Source organism: Cyrtonyx montezumae, unplaced genomic scaffold, assembly GCF_038088225.1.
Source record: "Cyrtonyx montezumae isolate F1298 unplaced genomic scaffold, pur_monq_1.0 scaffold_8, whole genome shotgun sequence".
Taxonomy (NCBI): Eukaryota; Metazoa; Chordata; class Aves; order Galliformes; family Odontophoridae; genus Cyrtonyx; species Cyrtonyx montezumae.
In genome coordinates, this window is record NW_027072089.1 from 19,109,322 (window position 1) to 19,125,688 (window position 16,367).

General features: G+C 47.3%; 1 long non-coding RNA gene across 1 annotated transcript; it reads left to right on the forward strand.

Moving 5' to 3' along the window:
- Nucleotides 1-201: 201 nt before the first annotated feature.
- On the forward strand, nucleotides 202-15,208 carry LOC136058660 (uncharacterized). The gene is made up of 3 exons (XR_010623146.1): nucleotides 202-489; nucleotides 9,564-9,687; nucleotides 14,924-15,208. It is a non-coding gene; the product is annotated as an uncharacterized LOC136058660 (long non-coding RNA).
- Nucleotides 15,209-16,367: the final 1,159 nt, after the last annotated feature.

Genomic DNA, 16,367 nt, shown 5'->3' on the forward strand with positions numbered 1-16,367 from the left:
AGACACGTCTTGAGTAATCCCAATCTGAGCTGTTTGGGGAGAAAGGTAAAGTGCTTACACTTTGTTTACTTGTTGTGAAGAGTTCCTGAGGAATCTCAGAAGAAAATTGTTCTAATAGCTGTCTATCCTTTTTTCTTTTTTTTTTTTCCCTTGAGTTACTCATTGAACACTTGTTGTGGGGTTGTTTTTCTGGTTGGTTGTCAGCAGTAGTACTTTGAAAACCAACATTCTTTTCATAATTAAAAGCTTTTTCTTTATTTCAGTGACACAGTTGGAGTGGGTGGATGGTTACTCCTGGCTGAAGGGCTCTCACTGGGGAGTGGGAACTGCACTCTGCGTTGGCTGCTGGGGCTTCTGCTCCCAGCCCTCATCAGTCCGATCTTGAATCACTATGATTTGCAGAGCATCATTTGAAAGGAATCTGAAATAGGTTTTCACGTGTTGATCACATCCCCAAGAGCTTCCTATGTCTCTGCATCAGCTCCACAGGTCTGTCACCACACCCTGCATTAAGAGGCAAACAAAAACCAATGGAGAGTGTGTATCTTATAGGTTCATAGGTTCATTAGGTTGGAAAGGACCTACAAGATCATCTAGTCCAACCATCCTCCTATCACTATCCCTACCCAACTACTAAATCAAATCCCTTAGCACCTCAGCATCTTCTTGCTGTTAAGTCCTAAAACAGGCTCGAGTGTTCTACGTGCAGAAGGTGAAGGGTGGCAAATAAACAATTGCTTGTTTACTTTTCCCACACTCGGGAACTAGAGTAAACTCAGCTCCGAGAATCCAGGGAAACACTTCCGATGGGGCAATAGGAGCTGGGACACAAAGCTTTGGATTTGCTTAGAAGCAGTGTGTTTCTTCCGGGAAATGAGTCAATGCCTTAATCGAGTAGCAAGGTGCTTAAGGAATGGAAAAGGCAGTTTTCCAGGCTTGCTGAGAAGAGGAGGGAAGGGGGGGGGGGGGGGGGATGTTGATCGTCCTGAGGCTGCTGCTCGGTTATCTCCGGGGCAGAGGACAAAGGGAATGGTCTGGTGGCACAAAAGGAAACCCCTGCTGGAGCCAAGAGATCTTTGCTGTGCCTTGTCCTATGGAAGGGTCACTAGGCCACGTGTCTCTGTTAAAGCACCTTTACGGACTGGCATAGCTCTTTCTGCTATTTGCTGTTGTTTTCTTTTTGAAATAGAGCAATATTTCAGAAGAAAGCACTCCCACTGATCTTGTTCATAAATATAAAGGCAGAGTAATGAGTATGTAGTGGTACTCGGTCAGGCTTTGGGGCAGTGTAGGCTCAGAGCTTGTCGACATAATCTTTGGCCTTCTCTGCTTTCTGGGTTTGGTTCTGGATTGCTCAGGCTGTGGCACAGGGAAGACCCCAGCTGTAGATCCCCCGCAGTCACTCCATCAGCCTGCACTATCAGGCACAGCATCTCAGCCATACCATGTTTGTACAGCGCACACGCCCTGCGTGCACCTACAAGCCTGCTTTATCACTGCTAAAACTCTGCTGTGAAAGTACATTTCTGCTGGCAGAGCTGCCCTGCCAGGCAGGGAGGTGCGCTGACTGCTCCATCCCATCCTGTGCTGCCGTGCAGGGAGAGACAGTCCTTGAATCAGACTCAGTGCACTGAGACATACAGGTCCCAAGTTCTTTTATACTAAATTTTGCTTTCACACTATCACTGTTACCTGTGTGCATTATTACGCTGCCCGATCCAATATTGATTTTCTCATTGTTTTTTTAATAGATTGGAGTTAGGGCCTTATTCTGTCCCCATTGGCTGTGTCCCAGGACTTTGGCTCATGCTGCTTTTTAACCTTACCTTTGCTTCTCTGAGTCCCTTCTTTAAGAGAAGGATTTACAACAGCTGTGTTTTTTCTTTACATTTTTATTTCTTCTCCTTTTTTCCAAGTGGACGGAAATCTTAGCTTCTTCCTAAGCAAGGTGAAAGTATCCTGCCTGAAGAAGTTTTGTGTGGCTCCAGCCACAGAGATGCTGAGTATTTGTTTCTCTCTGTCTAGAAAACAGAGTATCTGGCGATGGCTGTTTGTTTATATGGCGTGCTTGGGTGTGAGGGGCAAAGCAGGCAGATTTACATTTACATTTCTTTACTGCTTTTTTTTCTTAAACTCCCACACATGAGCAATAGCCCTGCAGGGTAGGGTGGGGGTAAGATATATGTGTTGCTCTTCATTTCGCTGTAAACTTCACTCTGATTACTTGGACTAGGGAAGATGAGCCCTGCTTTACCATTGCTGGGGGTATAAATCATTCCTAATTAATACCGCAGTTAGGCTGCCTGGAAAGGGAGGCAAAAATCATATGCACTGGCTGTGTCATTCCAGTAAACCAGTAAGAGCAGGAGGCCAGACTGACAGCCTACGGGCTCTGTGCCCCGAGGCAGAAACACAGTTTGGTATCACGATGAAGTTGCTCAAGCTTTGGTGAAGTTGCACAAGTTTTGACCCAGATGCCAGCTGCCCAGGACAGTTCTTGACCTGTGGAGTTGGAGCCTTGTGCACCTCACCTAAGGAGGTGAGGAGCAGAAGGCAGACGTGAGGTGCAGCACCTTTCCATTTTGTGCACGAGGTTTTTGAGCCACACACTTGCCAGAGGTTTTGTGGGGAATCTGCAGAGCCAGGAATTTATTACCCCTTGCCCAGCTCTCAAGCTGGTGCCAGAAGCAGACAGGTAGTTTGCTGAATGCTTCAGCCCAACTCCTGAAAATCATGCCTGCATTCCCACTGAAACCAGCAAGTTCCCCAGTTTAGAATACATTTGTTTTTAAACTGTACAGGCAGAGCCTACATGTTTTGACAAACTAGCGCCAGAGCACTGAGTGCCTTGTGGATTCTTAGCCCTGCCTGACTGCTTGCTGAAAGCACCGTCTCAGCCTGTGGACTCCCAGACAGCGCCTGAGAGAGTGCAAGGTGCCTTTCTCAGCCTGGCCTTGCCCTTTTTTGCTTAAATCAGTAGTAAATAAGAAGATGGAGTGCAGAGGGGAAGAATTCAGAATGAACTGTGCTCACTAAATAGACAACCCACACATGAAATGCAGCGTTGTAAATGCAAATGCCTTCATATTGTCTTATCAGAGCCAGTTGGTTTATCCCCTGTGCTACGCGGGTTGAATTTAAATATTGCTTGGGTAACTCTGAGCTGGCACCAGTATTTACATAGGACAACTGATGATGCAATGCTGTAGCTGGCTTCAAGGAAAGGTCTCACCCCAGGCAGAATGGAGTCCATCCTCACCAAGGTTTTACTTTCTCTGTGTCTCTCCTGTATGAAGTGTGGGCAGTGAGCACTGAGCTTGGCACCACGGCACAGTGGAGCAGGAAGTGATGGGGATTTCCCTGACTGCTTCAAGGTCACTGTGACGAACGTGCAGCAACCTGGGGAAAAAAAGCAGAACACAGGAGAATGTCAGAAGGTCCTGTCACCCTGGCTGTCCTGCAGCCTTATTTGTGAGGTAAGGGGTGAGAATGTCTTGGTAATGGTATGCTTCAGCCCCCCACCCCTTCTTACAGTGAAGTTGAGCAAACGTTTTTGTTTTTTTTACTGGGAGGTCTAACAGATGAAAGCATTACAGTTGGATGACTTAGCCCAGTGGAAGAATGTGTGACTGCCCAAAGGAGCTTTCTCCTTACCCTAGATCGTGCATTTCTGCTCTCTCCTGTCACAGCAGTGACCTTGCTCTTTCTCACTGCAGAAAACTGTTGTCTGTGCTTTCAATAGGGTTTGTTTTCAGGCAAGTAAGGAGGCTGGTTTGACCCTGTAAAACTCCATTCCCAAACTGTGAGAGTGATGGAGACAACAAAAGGAAGGGGACAGCAGTTGCAGGGCAGACCCACCTCTTGTGGCAGTAACTCAGTTTTAGCTTTGAGTCTTAGTAATTGTGAAAGTGCACGAAAAGCAGCCTTTTCTGTTTGGGATGAATGAAAGCCTTCCAGGTGTAAGCACAGGGAATTAATTACAGCATTCACCCAGTGCAGTTCTCCTGGAGTCCGACACGTGGCTGCCTCATGTGATGTCTCTTGGCATTGCAGAGACGTGGCATCACCCACAGCTCTGGCAGCAGCCGTTTGAGCCTGTCAGCCTCCTCCGGTGGCTGGAGTAGCAGTGTGTTTCTGCAGGTGCATAGGATTGCATCCCCAGAGTCCCGTCTATGAATGACAGCAGCTATCCAATCAAGAAGGTATTTTCTACACTGTAGCTTAAATGGCCATCTTTCCTAAGAGAGGATTTCCCTTCAGCAGTTCCCTTTGGGTTCCAGAGCTTCCAGCAAGGCTGGGAGAGAGGGAGGGAGACCAAGGATATCTGAATTTATCCCTGTAAGCACGGCCAATTTAATACAGAGCAATTACTTCAGTGTAAACAGCCCATCGCAGCGTGATGGGGAGAGCCCGAGGAGGGTGCTTTAAAGCGCCCATGCTCTGAGAGTGCCCATTAATGCAGGGAATTGCACCGGCCGCAGCCCTCGGCTGCACTGAGCAGAGCTGGGCGGCGGTGCCTATTGAGCTGGGCGGGATGGCTGTTAGGTGCCCTCGGTATGACAAAGCGGTCGTTAACATTCCAGCAGCCATGGGGCAGTAGCCAGTAGCAACGCTTGCCTGCCTCGGCCAGCCCAGCTTGCTATCGCTAGCGGTGCCGTAAAGACACGTATCTCCTGTACGTGCTAGAATGTCCGTTTCGTAGCGGTATCTGAACGATTTCTCGCACGTTCTGTGGAAGAATCCCTGCAAGTCACACCGAAGTTAATATATATGTATCCATCTCTCAGCAGGGAGGAGGACTGTGTCAATTTAGGCTAATAGCTGCCAAATAATAGACACACAGATGCTTTTAAATAGGTTTAATTCCCGTTGGCTGGCCGTGACAGTTGGAGCAAAGATAAATACACACAAAGCTTTCAAAGCTCGGGGTGTTATGATGCTAATGGAAAAGTCACCAAAGGAAGCCCTCACGGTACGTGGGAACCTCTGCGCAGTGGATTAGTGGCTAATTAGTGGCTAGGAGCTATCTCACCCGAGCACAGGAACCTCGGCCCATGCAATCAGTTCCTGCCCTTGATACCAGCAATAAACTGCTGTGGCCAGCAGGCAGTGTGATGGTAGGAAGATAACATGGTGTTAGCAGTGTAACGAGCTCTCCCATCATGTACAGAAGCAACGTCAGAGATGCTTGCTGTTTGCTATGGCTTGCTGTGTCCAACATACAGGCATTTGAGGTCTGGGTTCTTTTCCCCCCTTTTTACCAAATGCACAAGTCTTGTTATGTGACTTTTTACCTCTTTCATGTCATCTTTGCAGCAGATGACAGAACTTGATCCAGAAACCCTGAGCCTCAAGCCCTGCCTTGGACTGTGCAGTGAGTGCAGTCAGGCGGTTGCAGCCCCTTCTTTGCACCATGATTTGGAATTGTGACATTTAAAAAACTTCATCCATATTCCCTGGTGTACGACTGAAGTGCAAGCAGCAAGGATTCTTTCAAATAACACACTTGTGTGTCATGAACTCAAGGGCTTGGCCTTTGGAAAAAGAAAGACATGCAAGACGTTACAAATCAATTGCATCTCTGGCACCACTGAGCTAACCAGGGCTTTGTTTAATGAGGGGTGCATCTATTTTGCTCAATTATTTCCCACTGGTGTGAATCCCTCATTCATTTGGGAAGGCTGGTTTTGGAACTCTCTGGAGTTACAAGTTTTCTTGTTCTCACATTTGCTTTTTCAAATCTGAAACAACTGTAAACACAGCTTTAAACTGTTACATACCCTTCATTTCAATTAACCGATATTACACTTCACAAAGACACGAAGTAGCAATAGCAGGGAGGTTCACTTGAGCGTTAGAGTTGCCTGAAAGCTTTTTTCCTGTATTCCCATCTCTGTGAGCAGTGCTGCTTCGCACAAGGCGGAGTCAAAAGTGGGTAATGTTAGGAGCCCATGCAGTGACCTGCAGCGTGTGGGCTGGTGTCTGGAGTCATCTCTTCTGGCAGTCACCAGATGGGCACTTGTAGCCTGGTTTCCTTAACCCTCCAGGCAGCTAACCCTATTCTCCAGCTGCTGAGAAAAAGTCATAGTTCAGGTTGGAAGAGACTGCTAAGATCACCTAGTCCAACCACCAGCCACGTCCCTCAATGCTGCATCTCCACAGTTCTTCAATCACCTCCCTGGGCAGCCTGTGCCAATGCCTCACCGCTCTTTCTGAGAATGAATTTGTCCTTATATCCAACCTGATTCCCCCCATACACGCACACAGCACAACTTAAGGCCATTACCTCTTGTCCTGTTACTGTCACCTGGGAGAAGAGACCAACCCCCATGATCATCTACAGACTGCCCAGTGAGAGCTAATGAACAAAGAGGACGTCCTTCTTATAGCAGCTATGTTGTAGAAGTGATGATATGGGGAGAGGGTTGGGAAAAGCAAACAGACTTTTAGGCATTGAAGTTCTTCTATAGATCTGAAAGAAGCCTCAGACTTCAAGCTGTTTTGGCCCCTCACAAGATCCTGTTGGGAAAATAGACACAACAGCCCCACACAGCCAATTGATGCTGAGAAATCCGACAAAGTGACTCGACACACCAATGAAATACCACCCTACCCACCACTGTGTTGTCTTATCTTTATGGGACCACCCTTGTATTGAGTTGCAAACAGCAGCTCTCTTCAGCAGTACCTGCATTTGTATGGTCCCTGAGTTTCTTCCTAAAGTTACCTGTTTGCTCAAGCTATGATGCCTAGTTTAGATTCAATCCAATTCAATTCCTTGATTCACAACTCTGCTGTGGATAAACATGGATAAGCTGCCCAACTTGCAGGGCAGCCCAGAGAACCCACTTGTTCCAGGAGACTTAATAGTTTATGTGGAGCAACAGAAACCATGCTCATCATTTGGTACGTGTTTGTCAAAACAGGAATGAGATACACAGGGGTAATATTTTTTGGGCAAGGTATTTCTGACTGGTTCTAGGTGGGTATTAGCAATAATACAACTGTCAGCTTTCACACAATCAGACATTAAGCAGACATGCTTTGTGTCTTTCAAGGTATCTTCCTTTTTGTGTTAAGGAAAATACCTGTGGAAACCATTAGTAATGGTTTCAGGCACTGCTGGACAGTAACATTAAGATACTGAGTGCAGCAACCCATACAGCACAGGAACCCAGTGACAGGGCTGCAGGCTGGAAGACACTCTGTGCTGGAGCCTGGCAAGGAGCAAGAGGCAGATCAGGCAGCTGCTTAATCCTGCTGTGAGTTGAAAAGAGAGAGGAATCCAAATCAAGAAGAAGGAGGGAACAGTAGAGAAGAAACTGCAGAGGAGTTCCTAATTCCTGTAGGAATCTGCATGACACATTGGGTCTGCAGGAGCCCCATGAAACCTGGTACCACAGCTGTAAGCCTCAGGATCAATTCTGAGCAAACCTCGTGCCATTTAGGGAAGATGTTGGGCTGAGCTGAAGTTGAACAAGTACAGCTGTTCTCATATCAACTAAGAAAAAAATTAAAAACAGTTTAAAGCATTAGCTGTTCCAGAAAAAGAGTGCTAGACCTCAGTCCAGACCTTCTGTTAAGTCGAAATATATATATTTAACTGTTTCTTCAGATAAAGTATAAAAGTCCATTTGCTTTTCCAGTGATCTAATGACTGCTTTTGCCAGGTTACTTCCAGAGTAGAATTCACCTGCAGTTTCAGGCGATGCCTGGGAGATGCAAGCAGTCTGGTTTAACTGGGATAAAGCTGAGGTGAGAGACAGGTCAGAATCAGGTGTACCATGGAGGTATCTGCTGCCTTTGTGGGGAAAGATTATCATCTTGCTGGGGAGATTGTGTTTCTGTTCTTACCAATAACAGCTGGTTTCTACCATTTACTCTCCCGTCTTTGTTTGTCAGGTGGGCCCTGACAGCTGAGGGACTCAGTGTATCGCGCAAGTGAAGCTGTCACATTATGGACTCAGAAGTGCCGTCAGGTGATGTCACGCATGTGGGGACATGTGGTACCACGGCCCTGGCCCCAGACAGCCTGCAGTCCGAGCCAGGGGCCTGCAAGGGGGTGGCACAGAGAAGCAGCAGGATTTGTAGCTGTGGGGTTTTGACGGAGCCCGATTTTCCTTTCAGTGCATTTTGATGTTGAAGCACGTGAAATATGTTACCACAAGCATAGGCTGCTTTCTTGAGAATGTTTCTGTGGGGCAATGTCTTTTCTACAGAACTAGCCAGAGGGACAGAGCTTGAGGCGGGAGCAGCTTGGTCAGAGCCATTTTCCCCCTGTGAGCTGTGCAGGAAGTTATAACACTGGACGTCTTCACGGACTGTGTGACCGTATCAGGCTGCTGCCTGCACCCAGGAGCAGACCCTCCTGCTGCACTCAGCAGAGCAAGTCTGGACTGGGTGCATGAAGCAGGAAATGCCAGTTCTCAGCCCTCCCACGTGGCTCCAGGCTACGTGCACACTTACTTTTCCAGCCTCCAGAGTCTGTACATATGAATCTCTTCTCCATCCAGATGCTGTTTGTGGACCAGCGTGGTGTTCTGCGGTCCTGCAAGGCTGCTTGCATTGTGTGGGAGCCATCGTGCACACCGTGTGTGCTGGGTGTCTGCTCTGCCCTGCTGCAGGCATGGGCATGTAACAGAGCTTCGTCTCAACAAAGAGCCGAGCACTGTGTTTTTTTTCCATCCGTGGAAGATACCATCATACTTTCCAACCGGTCCCAGTGAAAACCGTCAGTGGGGCTGCAAAAAGGTTAAAGGTTTGCAAGTTTAGGATTTTGTGGGAATATGTGCTTGTTTGGACCTGGCCCAAGAGCCTCATTTACCTGTTTGACAGGTAACAATTAGCGAGCAATAGCTCTGCTGGCTGGAATGCAGCTGCGAGGGCCAGCGGGCGCTGGGTTAGCGGGTGGGCAGGTGTGGGTGCAGCGCCCAGATAGGTATGTGCATGCACAGCATTCCTGGGAATCAGCTTTCCCCTAAAGATGCAGCGATGACTGCAGGGCACAAAAGGGCTGGGCTTAGCTCAGGCTCTGAGAGGTGAGCTGTTTGCAAGGTAAAGAAGTAAAGTAAATAGTGGGAGAGAAGGCGAGCTGACAAAGAGTCTGGGGGAAGCTGCTGCCTCTTTTTTTTATCATCGAGCAATAGGAGAGCAAAGGAAGGGCTTGAAGCAGGTCTGAGAAGCTCACTTGGTGCAGCACAAATGTGAAATGGGAAAACCATTTGGCAGACAGCTTAGAAACGGTTACACTGCTGATGTGCTTGACCCTCAGCTCTGCCATTAGCAGGAATCCAAGCCCTGATGAGTTTATCAAATAAAACCATTTCTTGAAAAACAGCCCTGATTCCAGCTCCTGCCAGCAGCCCCTCCAGCATCCCTAGGGGGAACCGGTGGGATTAAATGATGCTGGCTGTGAGGGACGTGGCAGGTGTTTTGCAATGTTTGATATTTTGTGCTCACAATGGGTAACCCTTCTGTTGTAGGAACAAAAAAGATTTGCTGATTCTTTTCATATTTTATTCCCATTTGTGAACAGGCTTTTGTCTTTGTGTATTTCCACTCAGGTGTTTCATACTTGACAAGCAAGCCATTGTGTGACTGGAGAAGCCACATCCTTCTTCCTGGTCTCTCTAGTTCCACCAGCAGAGTTAGTGTGTCCCATCTTCCTAACCAAAGGAGACACAGATGGTAAGTACTGCTAGTTACATGCACATCACTGATCTCTATTTATTTATCCACACAGTCATTCATTGTGACCTTTATTTCAATAAGATAGAGAAGTATTTTTTTCATTTTTAATAAAAACAATGCGCTCTTTACTTATAAAGATCTTCCCTGGCTGAAAGGACTTAATCCTTGGTGTACTGGTTGATCTCATTTGAGGAAGAAGAAATCCAAGTATAATTAGAGACCATTTACCTTGATCTTAAAGGACTCAGCATCACTTTGAGCCATTAGGCATCATTTGTACACTGTTATTTACTCTGACCTTCATTAAGAGGGAGTCTCTTTGCTCAACAGTGCATGGGCCAGTAAGTGGTCATTAAGCCTGACACAACAGCAGGGTTCTGCTTCTCCCAAGCTCCTCATGCCACAAGCAAGCACCACAGAAGCACAGAGGCAAGGACTGATGCTGCTGTCCTCTACCCAGTGCAGCAGGGTTTAGCAGGAGGCCCCTGCTGCTGCCACCACCCAGCACCACCTGCAGGGACCCTGCACCCATCAGTGGGCAGAGCTGGTGGCAGTTCTGTTCCCCTCACCATGTAACCATGGGGCAGGCAGGGTGGGGGCAATGTGGAAAAAGCTGTTGGGAGTAAAAACTGACCGTGTGTGCATGTGAAGAGCCTATATTAAATGCATGGTGTGCCTGCTCTAGAAGGGGGCCTAAGTCATCATGTCAACTGTGCTGGCGAGGGAAAGAGAATAAAAGGCACCAAGGCGAGAAGTGAACAGTGCCATTCCCTTCCCTGCATATCCAATTCTGCCCTAGACCTTCTCAGCTGCAGCTCATATCCACCTCTCTACATTTCAGACCTCTAAGTCAATGCATTTTTCCAAGTTGTCTGCTCATCATTTGAACCCCTTTCTACTTTTGACATCCATAGCATTATGGACTTTGTTTGTTTGTACGTTTGCAGGATGTGACAGGTACTCAGAAAAATCACTTTGTCCCAGTAGCATCTCTTGTTAATGTCAAGGGGAACTGCATGGAGAGGCTGAACTGTGCTCAGCACTGAACTCTGTGCTCCTCCAGTGTCTGGAAATGGGAAATGTGCTTGTAGGGGGGACCAGACTCAGGGGCAGCCTTGTGAAAGAGTATTTCTTCACCCTTCACTTTTTCAGGAGTGTGAACACAAGGAATTTAATCTTTCCATTTGGTTTCTGCTGCTCTGCTATATCAGCACGGCCGCCAGAACCGTTGTAAACATTTGAAGAGTGGCATTGATTAAAGGTGACTCAGGAACAAATGTGATATGAAGAATTTGGAAAGATTGGAAGAACACACGGTGTACCAAACGCTTTTCCAAATGGACACCTAAAAGGATGAAGAAGAGGATGGTTTGGGAGTCACCTTTCCCACTTCAGCTGTGTGGTCATAGTGACTACGTGTCCTGCATGGATGCATGCACTGACTCAAAGGGCCATCGTCCCACCAGTGCTGGAAGCCTGCAGCGAGTCAGCCCTGCATGTTACAAGGCAGGATGGCTCCAACTACTAATTGGGCCCTGTACAGAGTTTGACACTACTTCAGGGAGAATATGGGGACTCTAGACAATATGACAAGGGCCATGTTGCTCACAGACAACTTCCAATAAGAAGCCCACCACATAAAGTGGATCAGAGATGGTATCTGAAATAGTCTCTCACCCTAGCAAAGCATATTCTAGAAGAGTGATGTTGAAGAAGGGCCAACTCAAAGGAATTCACCACCACAGGTTATTCCCAGGCAGCACTACCTTACGTGAGGAGGAACAGAAAACACATGACCTTACTCTCTGTGAAGTGTTTGTGGAGCTTTTGTCACCATAGCACTGAGTCACCAAATACAGAGAGGTCCCTCCCATGATTCATAACTGAACCCACAGTGGCTGTTGCTGATTTCTCCAGTCCTTCTCACTCTGCCAGTGGGTGGCAGATGAGTGGAGCAGTGCTGAACGCTTACCGACCTCTCCTTCTTCCCAGTGCCTTGCAAACAGTTCCCAGCTCTCAGCAGCTTTCTGAGCTGTTCTGGGCACTTGAGGAGAGCAGGTGGTTCTGCGGTCATTCATACGGTCACAGGACTGGTTAGAGGAAGGACACAAAGCAGTCTGCACTGTAGGACCTTGGGTCGAGTTGGCCATCATCAGACTTCAACTCTTAGTGTAGAAGTTTTCTGAAATAGTTATCAGTCTGAGATTTACAGATTAAGATTTTTTTAGCCAAAATACTTCTGCTACGTGTGACTGTAACAATAGATAGAAATACAATATTTGTCCAATCTGTTTTCATATTTATGGACATGACCCGCAATTTCTGCTTTCTGGTGCTTGATTGCCCAGAGATCCCAACGTCACTTCGAGGTCTTTTCCAACCTTAATGATTCTGTGATTACAACATTTTCCCATGTAACTAGTGATAGGGTGAGAAGGAATGGCCTCAAGTTGCACCAGGGGAGGTTCAGGTTGGATACCAGGAAAACTTTATAAAAGTTCTTCTCTGAAAGAGTGGTCCCACACTGAAGAGGCTGCCCAAGGAGGTAGGGAAGTTATTGTCCCTGGAGGTATTCAAGAAGCATTCAGGTGTTATACAGAGGGACATGGTTTAGTGGGGAAATATTGGTGGCAGGTGGATGGTTGGATTGGATCATCTTGAAGGTCTTTTCCAACCTTGGTGATTCTATGATTACCAGTGAAAAAATAAGCTATCGGGAGCTGTGTCTGCAAGAGAGTCACTTCCCAGATGTAATCTGAACCATGAATGGCATTTCATTTGGCAGAACTAGATATTTTGGGTGGGACATGAAACTGGAGAAGTGGAATGGCAGAAGTGGGTGTGTACAAAGTTGGTAGAGGTCTGGGAGCTCCTGAGCAGGAGGTGGTGGCTGGGCAGCGAGGTCTGCAGGCATGGCAGTGAGAAACCTACTGCTGGGCACTGGAAAAAGGTACCTCCAGGCAGAGGAGGTGCAGAGGCCATTGCAGAAAGGCTAATGGGACCCATGGGTATGGCCTCATGGCAGCAGGCTCGAGGAGAATGGGAAGGGCTCCCAAGAAGACTGAGAGCACAGGAAGTCAGCCTTTGGTCCTGAGTCTGCTCGGAGCAGAGAGATGAGGAGGTCAAGGAAGTGAGTATCAGGAATCAAATAGAATAATTTCAATTAAAGGGCAATGGTAGCACAGGACAATAGGGTGCAAACCAACCTTAACATATTCCAGGTGGTGAAGAATAGATGGCTTCCAACCAGAAGAGAAGCAAGTTACTGGAAGAGATCCCCAAGAGGAGCAGTGGAAATGGAAATGCAGGGGTTTGGGATGCAGCATGGTGACGAGGCCCTGCCAGCACTGTACATGAGCTGTCCCAGAGTGCCTGCTTAAGCAGCTTCTGTTCTGTCAGCTCCTAGCTTAGGTTGTCAGAGTCACTGCTGTCAGGGCACTTGGGGAGTGTGACAGCAGGTCTTCTGCAGCATCAGTTGTTTTATTTCAGTGAATAAGGTGAGTCACGTAGGCCTAATTATGTACTAGCATTGATAGTAGAAAACCTTGAGTACTGTGTTTATTCTGGGAGGACCTTGCTACAAGAAAGGCAACAAGACTCTGGAGTATATCCTGAGAAGGGCAACAAAAAGGCTGCAAGGGGTCTGCAGCACAAGTCTTAAGGGGAACAGCTGAAAGAAGAGGAGGCTCAGGGGAGACCTTATCACACTCTAAAACTGCTGAAAGGTTGTGGCAAGATGGGGGCCGGCTTCTTCTCCCAGGTAACAGGAATATGATGAGAGGTGATAGCCTCAAGTTGTGCCAGGGGATGTTCAGATTGGATATTAGAAAACAGTTCTCAGAAAGAGAGGTAGTGAATTGGCACAGGCTGCCCAGGGAGGTGGTGGAGTCACCATCCCTGGAGGAGTTCAGGAAATGCAGACATGACCTCCCGAGGGAGGTCAGCGGCAATACTGGTAGTGTGTGGACATTTGGATGATCTTAGTGGTCTTTTCCAACCGGAATGATTCTATAATTCTGTGATTCTATGACAAGAGAAACAAAAGAGAGAAGCTATCTATGTTTAACAAAACCAACACACTGCCACCAGTGATAAAATCCTGACACGCAGAACGTGTCTCACCCAAGGCTTGTAGGGACAAAGCAAACAGTGCCCTGTTTACCTGCAGCCCAGCTATCAATGGCAAGCGTTTGTGGGAAATAAACCAATAAACCAGCACCTTGGCTCAGTGGGTTCCTTCCCTGCCAGGGGTTATGGAGGATGAGAAGCATCCCTGGCATGGTCACAGGAGCACAGCCTCTCCTTCAGGCTGGGGAAGGTCCAACGTGAAGGAGTAATGCCTTCCCAAGGAATAGTTTGTGATGGAAGAGTTCAGGTTGTAAAGGATTTGTTACTCCAAGTGACATGCATAATTTATTCAATCTTTTCAATTCTGTGAAATAAAGAGCAAACATGAGTCCTCACACCCAAGCAAACACACAGATAGGTTCTTGTGCAACTCCACCCCCCGTGGTTGCTTTCTGCCAACTTCCGCAATGACTTAATTTAAACAAAATCCTAGGACAGACGCACTCAATAACACCTCAGCATAACCTCAGCCTGAGCTTCCTTTTGAAGTGGCAGGTCCCTGGGTCCTCCAAAAGTGTGTGTGTGCTTATCAGCATCACACCTTGTCGAAGGGAAGCTAATGAGACCCATCTCATTATGAAAATCAGGTAGGTGTCAGTAATAGCTGTGCTGCTTGGGTCTGCTGTTGTTCCAGCAAGAGGAGGGTACTGGGGAGCAGCACTGCCATCAGTACTGCTTTCCTTTCTCCCCACCACATGCCCTGCACACACAGTGCACACAAACACAACCTTCGTGTTGCACAGGTAACATTCAATGCAAGATTTTGTAAACAGATCAGCAGCTAAGAAGTTTTTTTACATAATTATCAGTAATGCTTTCCTAACTCTTCCCTCTGTCTATAAGCAATAGACATGACCCTGTGTGAGGGTGTAAAGCTGGATGACAGTTATCACCAATTAATGCCTGTTTCTTCTTCATCATTAAAATGATAAGGGCAGTTCACAGGTACTTCCACTTCAGGTAACTACCACTGCATGTATTTCTTTCTCCTTCCAAGCTCCTCTCAGGGATATGGGCCAGTGAGCATGGTGGCAATGCGTCGATGGTTGGACTAGATGACTTCAGAGGTCTTTTCCAATCTTAATGATGCTACAGTTCTCTCCAGAGTCCCCAGGCCTTCCTCACCATGCATCCTCTAGCAGCTGCTGTGACACTTCCTACTCTACAAGTGCAGAAGTTCATGGGGTCGTTGGGCATTTATTGGCCAGGAGTCTGCCCCCAGCAGCAACTGAGGGGCTGCTCCTGAACAGATCCACGCCACTGTGAGCCCTTTGGCAAACAGCACAACAAACAGTTGTACAGGAAATAGAGCGCTGTCATTGAGAGCAAATACAATACGGAATCTCCAGAGTATGGATTTGTAAATGGAAAGGCTCTCTTTGCCATAAAGGAAAAAAAAAATGTTTTTGTATGTATTGTTTTAGAAGATCTCACTGCTTCACTCTCAGAATACTGTATTAAAGTGCAACCTGAAATCATGTTTCAAATGTTAAGCTAAATGACCCAAAAATATTAACCTAAAAGATGTAAAGGCGGAGCTGACACAAGAATTAGGGGCATGAGTTTGGTCCTTCCCAGGCTGCTGAAGCTGTGGTTGCTGAAGACACAGAGCATAATTCATCACAGTTCACTTGGGCTGGCAGCTATATGACCCTGTCCACAAATCTGGTTGTTCCTATTCAGTTTTTAAAGCTGCAAGAGGAGCAATAGGGCAGCCCAGGCTAAAGGCCAGCTATGGCACATGAAGGTGGATTTCTCTGGACCATTAGCAGCATAACAATGTCTCTGTCAGGAAGGGGGGGGGAACTCCTTACCAATTTTCTGTTGGAGCAGGCCCTGAAAAGAAATCAGAGTGCTTTGGGTAATATTCAATGCTTCTGTCAACACTACCCAAATCACCAGAGTACTTACCACAGAGGCAAACCTTGGGAAATCACATCAAGTGTTTAGCAACCAGTGATCTCATAGTTTGTCTTACTTGAGCAGCACAGGATGAAAGCTTCCTGTGAGGCCTGAGCAGACACCTGACATGTCCCAGCCTGTTTCCTTCAGTGGCTGAAAGAAATCATGGCAGACATTTAACTACAACCTCCCTCCGTAGATGCAATTATCTGTGAAACTACAGCATGTCCCCATGGACAGCCTGCACAAGTAGAGAAGAAATCTGAGGCTCTATGCAGCCCATTGGGTTTGGGAAGATGTCTTGGAATATCTCACTGCAGTCACTTGAAAGGAGGACACTTGCCCAGGGCACCAAACTCTTGAGGATGAGAAGTTTTGCACAGGTTAACCTGCTCAGGAGATGGTGAATACTTGGAGAAAAATCCATGTGTGTGTTTCTTTATAGAACCTCATGTTCAAGGTCCTCCCGAGCCTCCCTCTGCCTCTGCCAACCCCAATGCCTACCCCAATGCAGCTGCAGGACAGCTCTATGAGGAGAGCTCCTGGGCAGTAAATCAGGTGCGCCCATTGTCACAGGCACCCACAGCCATGCACCGCAGGATTATCAGTTTCTCTCTCCATCCCAAGCCAACAGTAACGTGATGCTG